We start from the raw sequence: 15,408 nt of genomic DNA on the forward strand, positions 1-15,408 counted from the left end.
CTGCGTTCTGGGAGCTAAACGGAAACTTGATATAGGATCCAACCAAATAATCAAAAAAAATCACAGGATTCTTTATGCATTCACCTAAGACAACTCCAAGGCGAAATCCATCTTTTTCTTCTCAGTCGATAGATCCTGCTCCGCCACCCTCTGAAAGCTTTGTGTACCTAACGTGGTTTCACATTGCCTCCAGGTTGAGAGGCACCTCACTTGGTTTTGCACTGTCTCCGTGATCGGTCAATTTTTGACCAAGCTACGATGCCATGTGATGACGTCATGATATGGCATTACGTCACGCAGCGTCATGATGACGTCATCATATGACGTTACGGAACGTCACGCCATGATGGCGTCATTATATGATGTTGTGTCACCTGACAGCATGATGACGTCAATATGACGTAACAAATTTTGGCTATCAGTGACAGCATCTGGCGACGTCATCACGTGATGATGATTTTTGCTTCCCTAATGTTGCCATCGACACCGCAAGACGCCGACAGCCAAATTTTACGTTTGATGAGGCATTTAGGGCTTTCGGCTTAACGCTTTCGTGACCGCGGAAAAATCGGTTGTTCTGGGTAGTCCAAGAAATATTATATTTCCTGCCAAAAAATTGAATAATACCAAAGTTCAGGGTATCAAATGATGGAGGAAAAATTGGTCTTTCCGACACTAATACTTTGAAAGGACTGATTTTTTTAGAATTCTACGAAAAATTTTCAAAACAAATAAAATTTAAGAAAAAAATTAAAAAAAATAATGCTACCATGCACAGGGTAAACGTAAAGAAATCGAAAGATAAGTTTTGAGCACATAGCCCTTACAGAATAACACTGAAAATATGGGCTCTTTAAGTACAAAAGATATTTCCACAAACACAAAAATATAAGCACTAGTACCTATCATGCCACTAGCGAAGCAGTTTTCGACGCGGTGAAACAATGGTTGGCTGTACACTTTTCGCAGAAAACATCTTTTTGCTCAACTGTCCTTTCTTCGTACCATTGTATGCATTTCTCGCATTTTATTTATTTTTTTGTAATTGGTGCTGGACACCCTCAGGTGCCTTCCCGTGTACGCGTTGAAATGAACAGTGTAGCACGCTTTCCAATCTACTAAAGCCCATAATTTGTATCGCCATTTGACTATTTTGCCCTTATCCACAGCCCAATACCAGACTGAGAACGCGGATGAATTCTTCATGCTTGCAGTAAGGAAGACACGCGGTGAAACTTCCCGTGGGACGCGATTATCGTCTTCTCCGGATCAGAGACCCTCAAGAAGCCAAGCAACGCCTTGAACCTTTTCCGTGGCATCGCTGACGGCGGAAGAAGGCCTGGAAATATGTGTCGTCTACAGCAATAGGATTTCAGGCGCGGGACTTGGACGACTCCCGTGTAGACCTGTGTGCTCTCGCGCCACGACGCCCCCGCCACCACCTGTTCACGCCGCGGGAGGGACCACGCCACCACCGCCGCGTCGCGCAATAATTGCAGCGCGCCACCGTTTGTCTTTTCTTTTAACATCAACGGAGAATCTGGACATAAAATACGTCACTTCACCGAAGGAGTTGTGTCCACGTAATGAACTGTTCATTTCAGCCGCCGCCGATTGGAGAGAACTCCGCGAGCAGCTCGCAACGTCATTTTGACATCACGAAGCTGTCTCTACTCTCGACAAGAATAAGAGGAACGGAATGCCCTTCAACGCAACGAATGCAGCGCCCAGAAATCCACCTTTGGGCGCACATCTTGGAGGCCGTGCATGAACTCTGATCGCGTTAGCCATCGAATTAGGTTCAATGCGCCCGCCCGTATAACGCACCAGTGAAGGTCGGTACGCATTCGCTGCATCGCTGTCAAACATCTGGGACACATTCATAGGCAAGTTCAGGCTTGACAAGTTCCTGTTTCTGTACATTCCGTCTACTGTTTTCTTACGCTGGGAATGAGCTCGCGTGCTCGGTGCGTCGACGTGATTACACGACTCAGCGCAGTTACACGACTGAGAGATCGTATCGCATATCTTTGTGGTTGGTTTTATCGGCTTCCCGCCCAAGGAGAGAGCAAAATTTACCGGAGGATACCTCCTGATGTCTCAAAGCTGTTTCACACGCTATCACCGTCCTTCTGATTCAGATACTATTCAGATGGTGGACCACCAACTAGCCTGATCTGTCACTCTTCCTTTTCTGTAGCAAGTGGGCATCAAGAAGCGATGCGCTAGCCTTGATAAAATAGAACTAATAGGTACATGCACACATATTCACTGACACACTCTAATATTAGTATCACTGTGGTGGGGTGTGTGCTCTAGTGTGCCACCAGGTGTCACACCCAGATTACTGAGACAATGCGTTTGGGTTACAAATCATTTCAGAAATCAATTGGGCGGCAACGCAGGTAGTAAATTCTGTAAAACAAATGTTGCAAATATTCCAAAAGCTCCTACACCGTGAGATCAGAATGTTTGGAGCACTTAAGAAGCGGGTGAATATTGTGTATAACAGCAACGTGAGCTCCACAACTTTTTACAGCGAAAGCTGTTATGAGATCATTTCACCGGCCGTTTTTGGCGCCGTATTTGTCCGCCGCCGCCGCCGCCGCCGCCGGTGTCCGTAACCAGTATCGCTCGAAATAAGAAAAAAAAAGGAAATAACAAAAAAATTCCAGGATGGAACGAGGTTCGAACCTGGGTCCTCTGCGTGGGAGCCCAGTATTCAACCTCTGAGCCATGCCGGTGCTTGAAACTGCTTTGCTAAAAGGTCCTATACAGGCTCCATGTCGGGAAGGAACCACATTAGCATATGCAATATAGCGTGGTAGATGAGTAAAATAAGCACCAAGCGTAGCGCAACGCGAATTCTGTAACAAGGCGTCACACAATGCGAATTGCGCAACGAGCAGGTTGTTGAATGCTTCCAAACCATTACAAAGGACCCTGCCATAATTCTTCATCATCAGGCACAGCATCAACAAAGTGCGCATAAGGCCTTACATGGGTTTAGCAGGTACCAACGCTCTCCGTAGAATGACAAAAAATGGCAGAGTGCCTGCTGGCCTACTTCTCAAAAATTACAATTATTTATAGCGTAGTGGGTTCCTCGCAAGTGCACATGGATTGGTTGCCAAGGAAGCGCATAAGCGCATGATACACTTCCTCTGGGTCTCAGTAAAATTACAATGATTTATAGCGTAGTGGGTTCCTCGCAAGGGCACTTGTATAGGTTGCCAAGGAAGCCCATAAGCGTACGATCCATTTCCTCGGGGTCTCAGTAAAGTTCTTCGCTCCCCCCCCCCCCGTCTCTTTCCCACGTCAACGTATGTTATACAGCATGACGGGAGAGGGAAATAGCGAGCGGGCGGCACCCAATGCAAATTACATAACTGGTGGGCCGTTTAAAGATTCCAACCCATTACAAAGGGCTGAGCCATAATTCTTCATCGTCATCAGTCGTCGCGTGAACAAAGTGCACATAATGCCTTACAGACGTGTAGCTGGTGCCTCGCTTCTCCGCAGAATGACGAATAATGGCTTAGTAGGTGCTTCCAAACTTCACAAAAATTGTGATTTATGGCGTAGTGGGTACCTTTCTAGTGTACTTCTATTGTAGCCCCAAGAGAGCTTAACGGGCTTTAGAAACGCCGCTCTTCCAGCTTTCGCTGTGACTGTGCTGCGGTTTTAGCGCAGACCTGGCGATTTTTTTTAGTGAAATAAAAATTAATGAGGGCAAGTTTTTCTCGCCATGGCTTGGCGACGGCTACCCTTTCCACTTGGTTGTTAGAATAGAGAAAATTAACAAACAGAAATAATATAGATACATATTTACAATCATAAGTTGGGTAAGTTCGAAAGTTCTCGTTAGAACAAACCACAGAGATAATTGCGGTGCACACTTTCAATATAATCCGCTCAATATTCCTCACAAATATTGCTGTGTCTTAAAAAATTACACCATTTCCCGCTAAATGGGACCATGAGGCGATGCGAAGCCGGAGAACTTGCACGATCGCGTTCCGTTTGCGTTCGCTGGGCATACTACCGACCTCGGGCATGCTACCGACCTCACGTCGTGGAACGCGAAGAGGAACGCTACGCGCGTCGTGTCTTCCCTCTAGCATGACCGTTAATTCTCAACGAGCGAGCAGAGAACGCGGGCGACAGGCGCGCGAGAGGGGGGCAGCTTAGTAGAGGAGAAATAGGGGGAGGGGACGCGCATGCGCTGGCGCTCATCGCGGCGTTGCGCAGGAGAGAATTTCGACATGTCGAGCCCGCGTTTCAGAGGAGAAGTGCAGGAGGGGAGGCGAGAGAGGAGGGGGGAGGGGAAGCGGAGAGGGGGCGGAGGTGGAGAGTAGAGAGAAGGTCTGTGGAGAGGGTTTGCACATGCGTAGTAAGGGTGGTCACGCCGCACACCAATACCACCTCCGGTTTGAACTCCGCTCTAAGATGCTTCGCATCTAAAAACGTTGAAACACTTTCATAGTTTTGCGGTTTATCCGAGATGGCCGTGGGCCCAGTGTTTTCGCCAACGGAAACGTTCGCTCGTGTCCAGCGTGTGGAGTTCCTGTTCTTGTCGCTGTCTATGTGTGTCGTGTTTGGGACATTCGAGCAAGAGATGCACAACCTTGTCGTCTTGGCCACCTGAACATGCGGACGATGGTGCAAGCTGGATCCGAAATAAAAAGTGATTTGTGGAAGCAGTTCCCAGTCTTGAGTGTGTCGATACGTCGTGCGATGTGAGGCGATGTATGAGCTGAGGGTCTAAATGGCACACAAGATTATGGTCTACAGCGTACAGGATTTATTCCTTTGTGCTTTCTGGGAACCAGGTTGATAAAGCATAATTCACGTTTTGGTTTTCGAAAAATTCAGTGTATGTTGCATTGTGACATAGGAATGAGGCGGGTGCTTGTATATATAGTTAACACTGATATGTGCCTCAAATTCAGTGATTCTCTGTTATTTTCTCTTTCGTAGTCACATTTCTGCGTGTTTAGCGAAGTAAACATTAAAGCAAAGAAACGCGCGTCATCCATGGACTGCTTCAACATAATGAGTCATAGTTACCAAATCCGGGTTCTTTATTGCCATAAGCATCGAGGCTTATTGCAATAATAGGTTTTTGCCGGCAACGTATTTTGGCAAAAACCTGTTGAGAAACGAGCACTCATTATTAAGTAATAGTGTGGGATCTTCCGTTTCCTAACAGTTCCAAAATCGGAGAATGAGACGTGCGCACATTTTCTACCGATATTGGAGGAACCTCTGCTTTTCATGTATTCAATTACGTTTACTCTTAAGAAGGACGAAGACGAGGTAGCCAACAACAATAAGCCAAGATTTATTGCAAACGTGGCTATTAAAACCGAAAATTAATTTTATAGATGCCATAGAGAGAGGACTCTCTGGTGCGGGCTTCCCCAAGTGCTTTCCTCCACTTCTTCATGATATCAGATGAGAGAAAGAATTTAAAATCAATATCAGGAAGTCCTGACTTCATGTAGCGTAAGGCTGAGTTATAAAAAGATATTATTCAAAATTTTTTAAGGTTCCCTATACCAGGAAAGAAAGCGCTAGATGTGATGCGAACCAAAGTGCATGCCTAACAGCAATGAAAGCAATTTGGTAAGTGTTAGAAAGCTGCTACGTTGACGAAGGAAGGTGACTGAAAATGTTAAAAGGTATTGTAAAAACGTAAGAAGATGCATGTTATCGCATAAGCCCATTCTAACTTTTATAACTGTTGTTTACAGTACTCATAATATATCACAAAGGATCATAAACACGTTACTGGAAACTGACCAACCTTAAAACGCTGAACTATGGTTTATGCGCACGACGCGTTATTACATGCAAGATGCACATGCAAAGTAACACATACATTGCGTCTGGTAGAGCATGGTGACGACAGGCACATATCACACGTAATTGAGGTATGTTAATTCGCATACCGCCTTACCCACATCCCAAAAAATAGTCACTTGTATATGACCGCCCGAAAAGCTGCGAAGCCAACCCTTAAGCTTGGCAACAGAACCGCTTTAACAAGAACACATTTTTTTCTGATTTGTGGCAGATGAGGCTGTATTAAATAAATTTGGCAAGTAGCTGCTTACTTGCCTATTTCTTAAATACAGCCTCGTCTGCCACCAATAAGAAAATTGTTCATGTGATAGGCCGAGCTCCCTAAATGGCTTCACAAGGTCATGCAGAAAAGATATATGTTAGTTTATTTTGGAAACAAGCAGCATTGCCGAGTTTTCCACACGATATCATGCATAATTCAGAAGTCTAAAGCTTCACGTTTTGGCTTACAGATGCACGCGCAAACATTTAGCAGAACTCGTCTAATGGTAAACTGATAAACAAAGAATGCAGGCGAGTAAAACTTTTTGTGAAGCGCGAAACTCTTTAGTCGGCAAATGGATCCTTCAAACTGCTGTTGTGTTGGTAGCCAGAAACTGCGAAAGTGAATCTGCAAGCGAAGGAGAAAAAGTCGAGCTTAAGGTATTACGTAGGTCTGTCAGTTGAACAAACATCAGACGACTTATTATATGAATCAGAAGGTTACCGCGAGCTAGACTGCCACGGTAATTAAAATGTGCTGTAGCGGTACATTGTATTGTGCCTAATAAATGTGATAATGCGCTTAGACGACAATTAATTTTCGTTATTGATACACTACATTAAGCTGACCGCACTACTTCTACTAAGAGAATATCGATTATTTAGCGGCAAGAAATTACTTCATACTCCAGTGTGTGCCACCCAGCAATTAAAACACAAAAGTAAAATGGTACAACCATGACTCTGATTAAAATTAAACCAGCTTTACTGTCATATATCGTCTTGCTTGCGAAATCGTCATCATTTCAAGGTGCCGTAATAATTTTTTGGAAGGACACATGCCGAGGCCTAGAAGTGCCTGTACATTTCATTCTAACGAAACTTCTGCCCTGAAAGTGTATAATGCAGCTTTATCATAACAGTTCCGTTTTGCCTTACCTGTTTCATTTTGGAAGTTTTTCCTGTATTTTTCTGGATTCTGTCTCATCCTTTCAAACTATTGTTGGTAGACGGCTGTGTAAATTGCTTACACCTTGACGAGGATAACGTCAACTGCGTTTACGTCAACAGTACGCTACTTGAAATTGCATAACATTAAACATATGTTTTTAAAATTATTTTATTTTTTTATTGTTTCGCTCATGTTCACCATCTTTTGTTCCACAGTGTCCCTCCTATGATTGGCCTAACGGACACTTAGGGTACTCTTATCAATAAACAAACATACAAATAAGTAAACATAAATCGAAGGCAAGGTAAACAAGGTGTCTAAGTAAACTACTATATTACAACGTTGGAGAAACTAATGAAATCAACTTGCGGTATTTGCTTCAATGTGCAAGAGCAAGACCTTACCTTATATGTGATGTCCCATATTCGCGTAAGCATTATTCGGAAATTTTCTCCGCGGTTTGCTTAGTGGTGGCGGTGTTCGTTTTCCTCCCAGCGCTACGGGTGCGTGCCTGTGAGGACCTCGAATATTTTTTTGGTGTGGATTTCCTTTATGGCCATGGGGGTGTTGTCCCGTTTGTAGTGGATACGCCATCCTATCCATTGCTCGGGCACTATGATCTTGTAGGACACTTGGACCAACTCCAGGACTTGGAAATGCAAGTGCTATTGAAGGTGTTCCCTTCTCAGTTAAAGAGAGAAGAGATGCGAACGTAACAAAGAGAAGAGTGTTGAAGCAAAAAATCTTCATTCTAATTCAATGTTGCCGTCGGAATGGCACTCAGCAATACTGCGAAGTTATGGCACTGTGTGCAAAAGTAACTTAAAATGCGAGAAAGTTCCACCTCGCGTCTTCACACCGACTAAAAGCTTGACTTTCTCGATGAGACGAAATTGTTCAAGATGAGGCCTATTTATTCACTACTTATCATAGTGTAACATCAGCATTTCTATTCTCAAGCACTAAGTGACAAGTTCTTCTATCTCTCTGAGTAATGAAGCAATGTGCAAAGCACTACATCAACAACGCCTTGATGCTAACTGGACCTGCTGCCACACTATCATTGAAATCTTCGGTCGAAGAAAATGTTAATAAATTATCCCACGAACAATGACTTGTTTTCGCGTGAACTGTCATGACGACATAGGCTGTATTTTATCATTAGCACTAACTCATCAAGTGAGAGTTTTAAAACATGTCTTTATATTCCCACTTCATCACTTCACAAATCTGAACATTTCACCTTTACACTTCGCTCATCGTATAACGCCAATGATTTACTCGAAAATTCTGCAAACAATATAATATTTTCACAATCGCAGACAAACTATTAGCTACTTAATCTCGACGGCTTATAGAGCCACCACTATAGGTAGAGAATCTTTAAAAGTTCGAGGTAACTTCAGTGCGCTTAAGTGTGAGCTCTATAGGTTACCACCATCGCAGTTACATACATTCGCCAGCACATTTTTCTGTGTATTTGATGAAATGCCTGAACCCAAATAATTACGAACAAGTCAGGAATACGAAAACAAGGAATACGAAATACGAAAACAACTGAATGATGGGAGAATAGAAATTGACAAAATAGAGCAGTATCAAGCAAAGCGATAGAGATGTATGCCGCCTATTTTTTTGTGCAATTATTTATTTGCGCAGTGGATCGTATTAGACTTCGCTCAGTAAATGCTGCGATGCCTGGGCGTCGAGCAGTACTACTCAAGCCTCCGCTGTAGCAGACAAAACATTTAACCTTCCATTCTTTTGTGATACAAATTTATGCAATATGGACCAAGGTAATATGCGCTCCGCATTTTGCCTTCTGATGTCGGCGCCTTAAGACACATTGAGAGGTACAACTTGATATACAAAATATGATGCATTGTTACAGCGAAAGCTGTTATGAGATCACAACGAGGCCCGTTTTTAGCGTCGTAGCTGTCCGCCGCCGCCGGTGTCCGTAACCACGTTAACATGTGTAATGTAGCGTGGTAGAAGAGTAAAATAGCACCAAGCGTCATACAACGCGAATTCTTTAACCAGGTGCCGCACAACGCGAATTCCGCAACCAGTGAGGTGTTGAATGCTTCCAACCCATTACAAAGGGCTCTGCGATAATTCTTCATCATCGTCAGCCACAGCGTCAAAAAAGTGCACATAATGCCTTACTGGGGTTTAGCAGGTACCACGGTTCTCCGTAGAATGAAGAAAAATTGCATAGTGGCTGCTTCCCCACTTCACAAAACTTATGATGATTTATATCGTAGTTGGTTCCTTGCTAGTGCACTTCCATTGGTTGCCAAGGAAGCCCATAAGACTCCCATGATCCATTCCCTCGTGGTCTCAATAAAGTTAATTCCCTCTTTCTATTTCTTTGTCGCGTTAGCGTATGTTATAAAGTGTGGTGCTAGAGTGAAATAACGACCGGGCGTCACGCAATGCAAATTACGTAACTAGTGGGTCGTTTAAAGCTGCCAAGCCATTACAAAAGGCTCAGTCATAATTCTTCATCGTAATCAGCCGTCGCATCAAGAAACCGCAGGTAATGCCTTACACATCGTGCCTCTCGTCTCGGCAGAATGACGAGTAATGTCGTGGTGGGTGCTTCGCAACTTAACAAAAATTATGATTTGTCATTCCCAGGATTTGGGGACATTTGCACGTGGCGCCATCTCTCGGCGGCATCAACGGCGTCCTGCCATAACTGAATGGGAAATAGGCGAAAAAAAATCATATCTCTTGCAAAAAGCTAGTTATCAAAAACGACTCCGGGTTCTATGCCGGAGAGACCCACTGGAACATTCTGGTAAAATTACAGTATCGCACTACAAAGCGTGTAGCTTCCCAGGACAATTGAACACCGCCCATTGGAAACACATGGGGCCCTATTGTAAAATTTTAAACACTTTGGGAAGCCAGGCGGTTTGTAGTGCGACACTGTAATTTTAGCAGAATGTTCAAATAAGTCTCTGATATATAGAACCGGGAGTCGTTTTTGATAACTGTCTTTTTCGTGAGATATGATTTTTTTTCGCCTATTTCCCATTCAGTTACGGCTGGCCATCGCGGTCAGCGACAAGAGATGGCGCTACGTGCACATGTCCCCAAATCCTGGTCATGAGTGGGTACGCTGCTAGTGTACTTGTACTAGCAGACACAAGAGAGTTTATAATGTGCTCTAGGTTTCGCTCTGACCGTGCTGTGCTTTCCGCGCAGGCCTGGCGTTTTTCTTCCATACACACTGTGCGACCAGGAATTGCGTTTGCCTTCATTGGATTATGTATGCGATACCACAAGGCACATTTCATTTGTCGCGGTAGTGTAGTGGGCTTCTTCAGACACATTCCGCGATGCATCGGCACGAAAATTACGTGTACCTTAACTCCAGCTTGAAACGCAGTGCTGAATAGTGTGAGTGCAGTGGCTGTATTCCATAGTTCCATCATGTCGAAAACGCTATTGGCGTCGTTTGCAGTTAGGGAAGGCACGGTCTAGATACCTGTCGATACAGGCAGGACGTTCATCATTCTTGATTCTTCTCCCAGCAACATTAATTAGATAGTGGAAAATTGGAAGACAAAAGATTGCATTGTTACACCGTTTGGACGCGATGACAAACAGATACGCATATAAAGCGTGGAATTAAAGAATGCGCTGGCTCATTGACTTGTTACAGTGTTGTTGGTTTCCACTGCAGCTATCAGCTGCAGCTGTAATAACTAAATCAAGTCAATAAACTCCGACAAAGCCCTGAGCTGAGACACCAGTAATACCCCAGTCACACTGGAGGTGTTAATGTCATTAGGTTCAAATGTCATTCGGTGCAACGAATCTCATTCGATCCTTGATGGTGCTACAGAGGAAAAAGTAATGTCATTCGTTCATAATACCAATGTCGATACTTCTGACAAAAATGGCCGGGAAATTTTAGGAATGTAAATGTAGAGTGGTAGAAAAGTGAAGTTATTCACTATATAAACACGGATACAAATTTCATATCGCAGAATATCTGGCCACCTTAAGCCAAGAAGACGCCTAGCCAGTAGCCACAGCCGACAGAATGAACACAAGCAACATGGCTGGCATGGCAGTGCCACTGAACAACGACGCTATGCTGAAGCAAGTAAAGCATTGAGTTGCTTTGTACTTGGCTTTGCGAGAAAAGCGCATAAGACAGTCGAAGAGACTTGATCGTCAGATAGAAAAAGAATCAAGGCGCAGCCTGTTAAGTATGCATATGAAACAAGGCGGAGTGCGCTCGCTTAAGGCATGCGCGAAAAAAAAAGAAAACAAAACGCGCATTTTTTATTGAAGTTTTCTCCAACGCGAAATGACAGAGGCACCCGTGACAGTTTGCGGTGCGACGGCACACACACAGAAAGCCGGAGCGCTCTGCCTTTTTTACGCTGTCTCACAAGCATCTATTCGGAAAAAATCACAGCATATCCACGGAGTGAATGATGATGAGTGGGCGAAGCTGCGGAGGTTCATCGGTAAACCGTGAATCTTCCGTGAATTCTGCCCAGCACATCATCACCGACGTGAGATCAGGCGCGTTCATACTAAAGGTTCGATGAGTTATGACGACTTTCAGCTCACTTTAATTTTACATGTACGCTGTGAATTTTCATTGTTTAGAAAACCATTGCTTTAGAATACATCTGGCGTCTTTAGTTAAGCAGCTGGCGTCTTTTCGTTTTGCTTTAGAAACATCTGGCGTTCTTTCGTTTTGCTTTTACAAAACATCTGGCGTCTTTCGTTGGTTTATTTCATCAATCAACGGCGTTTTTAACAAAATTTTTATTGTTTATTCACGCACAGGAGAAATCTCACCAGGCACTACCTTGGCTGCTAATGGGAATGAGAGACAGAAGAAGTCGGCTTTTAGATAACACTTACATTTCTACTTCTACTAACGTTTCCTACTGGAACATGCCAGTGGCTGCTAATGGGGAATGAGAGACAGAAGAATTTGGCTTTTAGTTAACGCGCACGCTGCGAATTTTTTATTGTTCAACAACGCACAGGAAAAATCTCCCACTGGCACCACCTTCGAGGTCAAAGCCTAAGACTGGTTACGCACTACGACTACTACGACTACGAGGGACGAACGGGTGCCGCCTTAAGGAGCTTCGCCCCTAAAACAGTTTGCAACGCAACTCCACGAAATTCTGTTCCCATAGCCTTATGCGAGCAAATGTCCTCACCTCGGTCCAGTCCGCTCGTGGAGCGGATACCATCACTACAAATACACGTGCACGCAGGTGCCTGTCCGTTTACATTATGGCCGAAGCGCCGGCGGCCAGACGCCACTGAAATGGAGAGCAAAAATATTTTACAATAGCCTTGCGTGTACCTGTTCTCGTTTAAATGACAGATGCCCTAAAAAGCAACATTAATCGCGTGTTTGCATGAATGCGTGTCAAATCAGGAATGCTGAATGCCATATTTTAAGTAGTCTCTGGAGTATAGGGTTCTTCTGCGACGGAACATGCGTTCTTGGAACTCATTCGAATACTTAAGTCATTCGAATCTAACGGCATCAAATATCGCGGCGTATCAGCCGCGTATTGTCATTAGATGCGAATGTCATTCCACTCGAATGACATTAAAACGTCGAGTGTGACAGGGGTACAACAAGGAGCGAGTCGTAGCAATGCGTAGATCAATTCCTTGTCGATTAAAGTTAAGAAAGGGGGTAGTAGGTATGAAGTTAATGTTTCAGTTACGGCCCCTAATGAGCTAGGTAAGTTATGCGTCGCCGTGATAAGAAAGAATGAGCAGGCAGTACACAACAAATTTCACCATCTCCCACTAAAGGGAACCATGTGGGTATGCGAATGAGCGCATGGGTCGGCTTAAAGTTATGTTTATCACGGGCGCCTAGCCCGATGTTAACGCGTCCTTGTATGTGGAGCACACCATGAATTCACTATAGTTGCTGTTGCTGTTACTCGTCCCGAACTCTTGCTGGAGCACGCCACGCGGGTTCATCGCGCGTCTGCAGAATCTCGTTCCCCGACGCCATCACGAGATTGCTTAGAGAGTGTAAGGGGGAGAGGCCACGGCGTCTTACCCAGCCCCTTACACAGGCCCGAACGCGCTAGCGCGTGCCAGCACACGTGGTTTTTTCTGCGTTACGTCAAGCTAGGCCAGCATACGGCAGCCCGGGCCCCTAAAGTGCTCTGCACGTATCACCATCACGGCGGCCGAAGAACAAGACGAAAAAGACTTCTTTGCACGAGCGCGCGCTCAATATGTTACAGATGGCAATGGTAGATTTTAGAAAGCGGACGGTCGCCAATGGAACTACGGACAATGCCCAGCACAAAAGCTGATTCGCATCTAAAAAGGGACTTTAAAAAGGGACTCAAAAAAGGGACCTACACGTTTCTTCTTAATCGTCTATGAAAATACGTCGTCATTATTTAAAAGCAGTTCCGGAGGTCACTGCGCTATGGAAGTCCAGCTTTATGCCTCGATAAAGCCAGAACAATGCTGGTTTGAAGTAGAGCGGCCAATAATACATAGGTAATTTCATAAATATTTTTTTAGTACAGGTTCACTTCTCACGTGCGCTACTTACCCTATTCAGCTTTTCAATATTTCTCTTCTAGCCTGCCAACACATTTCTTGATTTTGCTTGCGTCATTTTACACTTTGCATTTCTGGGGTTCCTCTTTATGAATTGAAACCTAAATTGTTGCCATAACACTATTGCGGAAGCATACACACTCACGGATTGATTGCTGATAACACAGCGTGAAGCCTGCGGTTACGAAGTAAAATTTTCCATTCGCTGATAGGAAGTAGTCGAAAATATTTTTTGTTTTCGAAGTAGCACAAATTCGCGCTACGTACAATACTTCTCCAATCTACATGACGCGGAATCACATTTCTCTAGTTTATCTTTTTGTGCAAAAAGTAACTAAAAGCTCATACAGCTTCAGCATGTCGTATTTTGCGTATCTAAACCATGTAGGCGAAACAATTTGATAGACATGTTGCGATATTCGAATGCATTTAGCATGATGCCACAACGATTTTCGAGTGTAGCAAGAGAGAATTTCATTCATTGCAACATGTTATCTTTAGGGTGAGGATGGTAATTTGATTATAAAGTACCGAAAATGGGAGGGCTACACCTCTCATATACGCTATATGTTCGCCCAACATATGCGGAAAATGACCCGTAAGATGGTAATGGAAAGGCGATGAAGTGTACAGGGCAACAAAGGAGCCAATCAAATTTAGAAATACAGCAGACAGGGTTTCTGGAAACAGTAATGTAAATGTCAGCGTCTCAAAACATCTTGTATCGCAAGTGACGGGAGCGCTACGAGAGAACGACACAAGGAGCCTCAAAATATAAATCGGATGGATTTAGGCAGATGTGTCTCAAGTGTAGTTGAAGCGACCGCTCGACACAAAATGACGCCCACACTAAATACTACTGACAATCTAGTGCTTGAGCGATTCACGCAAAGATATCATTTACAGCGGAATTTCCGAGATAATAGGGAATACAATCCCCGTATTGGATTAAAATATCGAAGTATGTTGTAGTGTGTTTGCGAACAGGGACAGAACACCGGAAATTAACAAACTATCACTAAGCCTGTAAAATAGCTTGGGAGACAGCAAAGCTAGCGTCTGCGGCAACGGAATTTATAATTGCCCGATTAGATTTCGCATTCGCATTCCCTTTCGCAGGATCTATCACTGGGTCTAGAAGCTGGCAACTTCACTGAAACATACATTTGCACATGGAAATATTTTAATAAACATAGCATTAAGTGCAGCCCGGCAACGACTAGGCTCACAAAAAAAGATTGTGAAACACATTCAAGAGCTCCACCTAGAAGAATATTTTTCCATTTTCTGGCGGTTGGTAGATTATGTAGTTTTAATTTTAATACCCATGAATACAGGAATAAAATCTTTCTTTTTGAGATTGCGAGAAACTTGGAAATGAAATCACATACCTACTGAACAACAGTCGAGCGTATGGTGTACTTAACGCTGCCACTTAGCCACAACCAGACATTTGTGGGCATGTTGTTGGATGAATTGATTGACTGACGTGGTGCAGACTAGAGCGGCGTACTAAATTTGCCAGTAGCTATAAATTGCCATGTCTCTAATGAATTTGAAACGGAAATGTGTGCGAATATATATTGCAGGAATGCAAATAACAACATTCGGCTGACCACGAGACTCCCGCTAATTTCATATATTGTCACGCGCACTTAAATGCAGATTTTTGTGTATCACGAAAAAGCTGTTACCACCGGTAGGCACAGGCCACGCCGCAATTTTAGACTATCTCGATTATTTTAGACGGTTTCGATCAGAGTAAACGCAGGATGCGTCCAGTGAAGTTAATT

The 15,408-nt window shown here is 44.0% G+C and overlaps 1 long non-coding RNA gene across 1 annotated transcript; it reads right to left on the bottom strand.

The window, feature by feature from the left end:
* Positions 1–6,210: 6,210 nt before the first annotated feature.
* LOC119381370 (uncharacterized) lies at positions 6,211–7,889 on the bottom strand. The gene is made up of 2 exons (XR_005181415.2): positions 7,426–7,889; positions 6,211–6,478 (listed from the first exon to the last, which is right to left on the bottom strand). It is a non-coding gene; the product is annotated as an uncharacterized LOC119381370 (long non-coding RNA).
* Positions 7,890–15,408: the final 7,519 nt, after the last annotated feature.

Source organism: Rhipicephalus sanguineus, chromosome 2 (genome assembly GCF_013339695.2).
Source record: "Rhipicephalus sanguineus isolate Rsan-2018 chromosome 2, BIME_Rsan_1.4, whole genome shotgun sequence".
Taxonomy (NCBI): domain Eukaryota; kingdom Metazoa; phylum Arthropoda; class Arachnida; order Ixodida; family Ixodidae; genus Rhipicephalus; species Rhipicephalus sanguineus.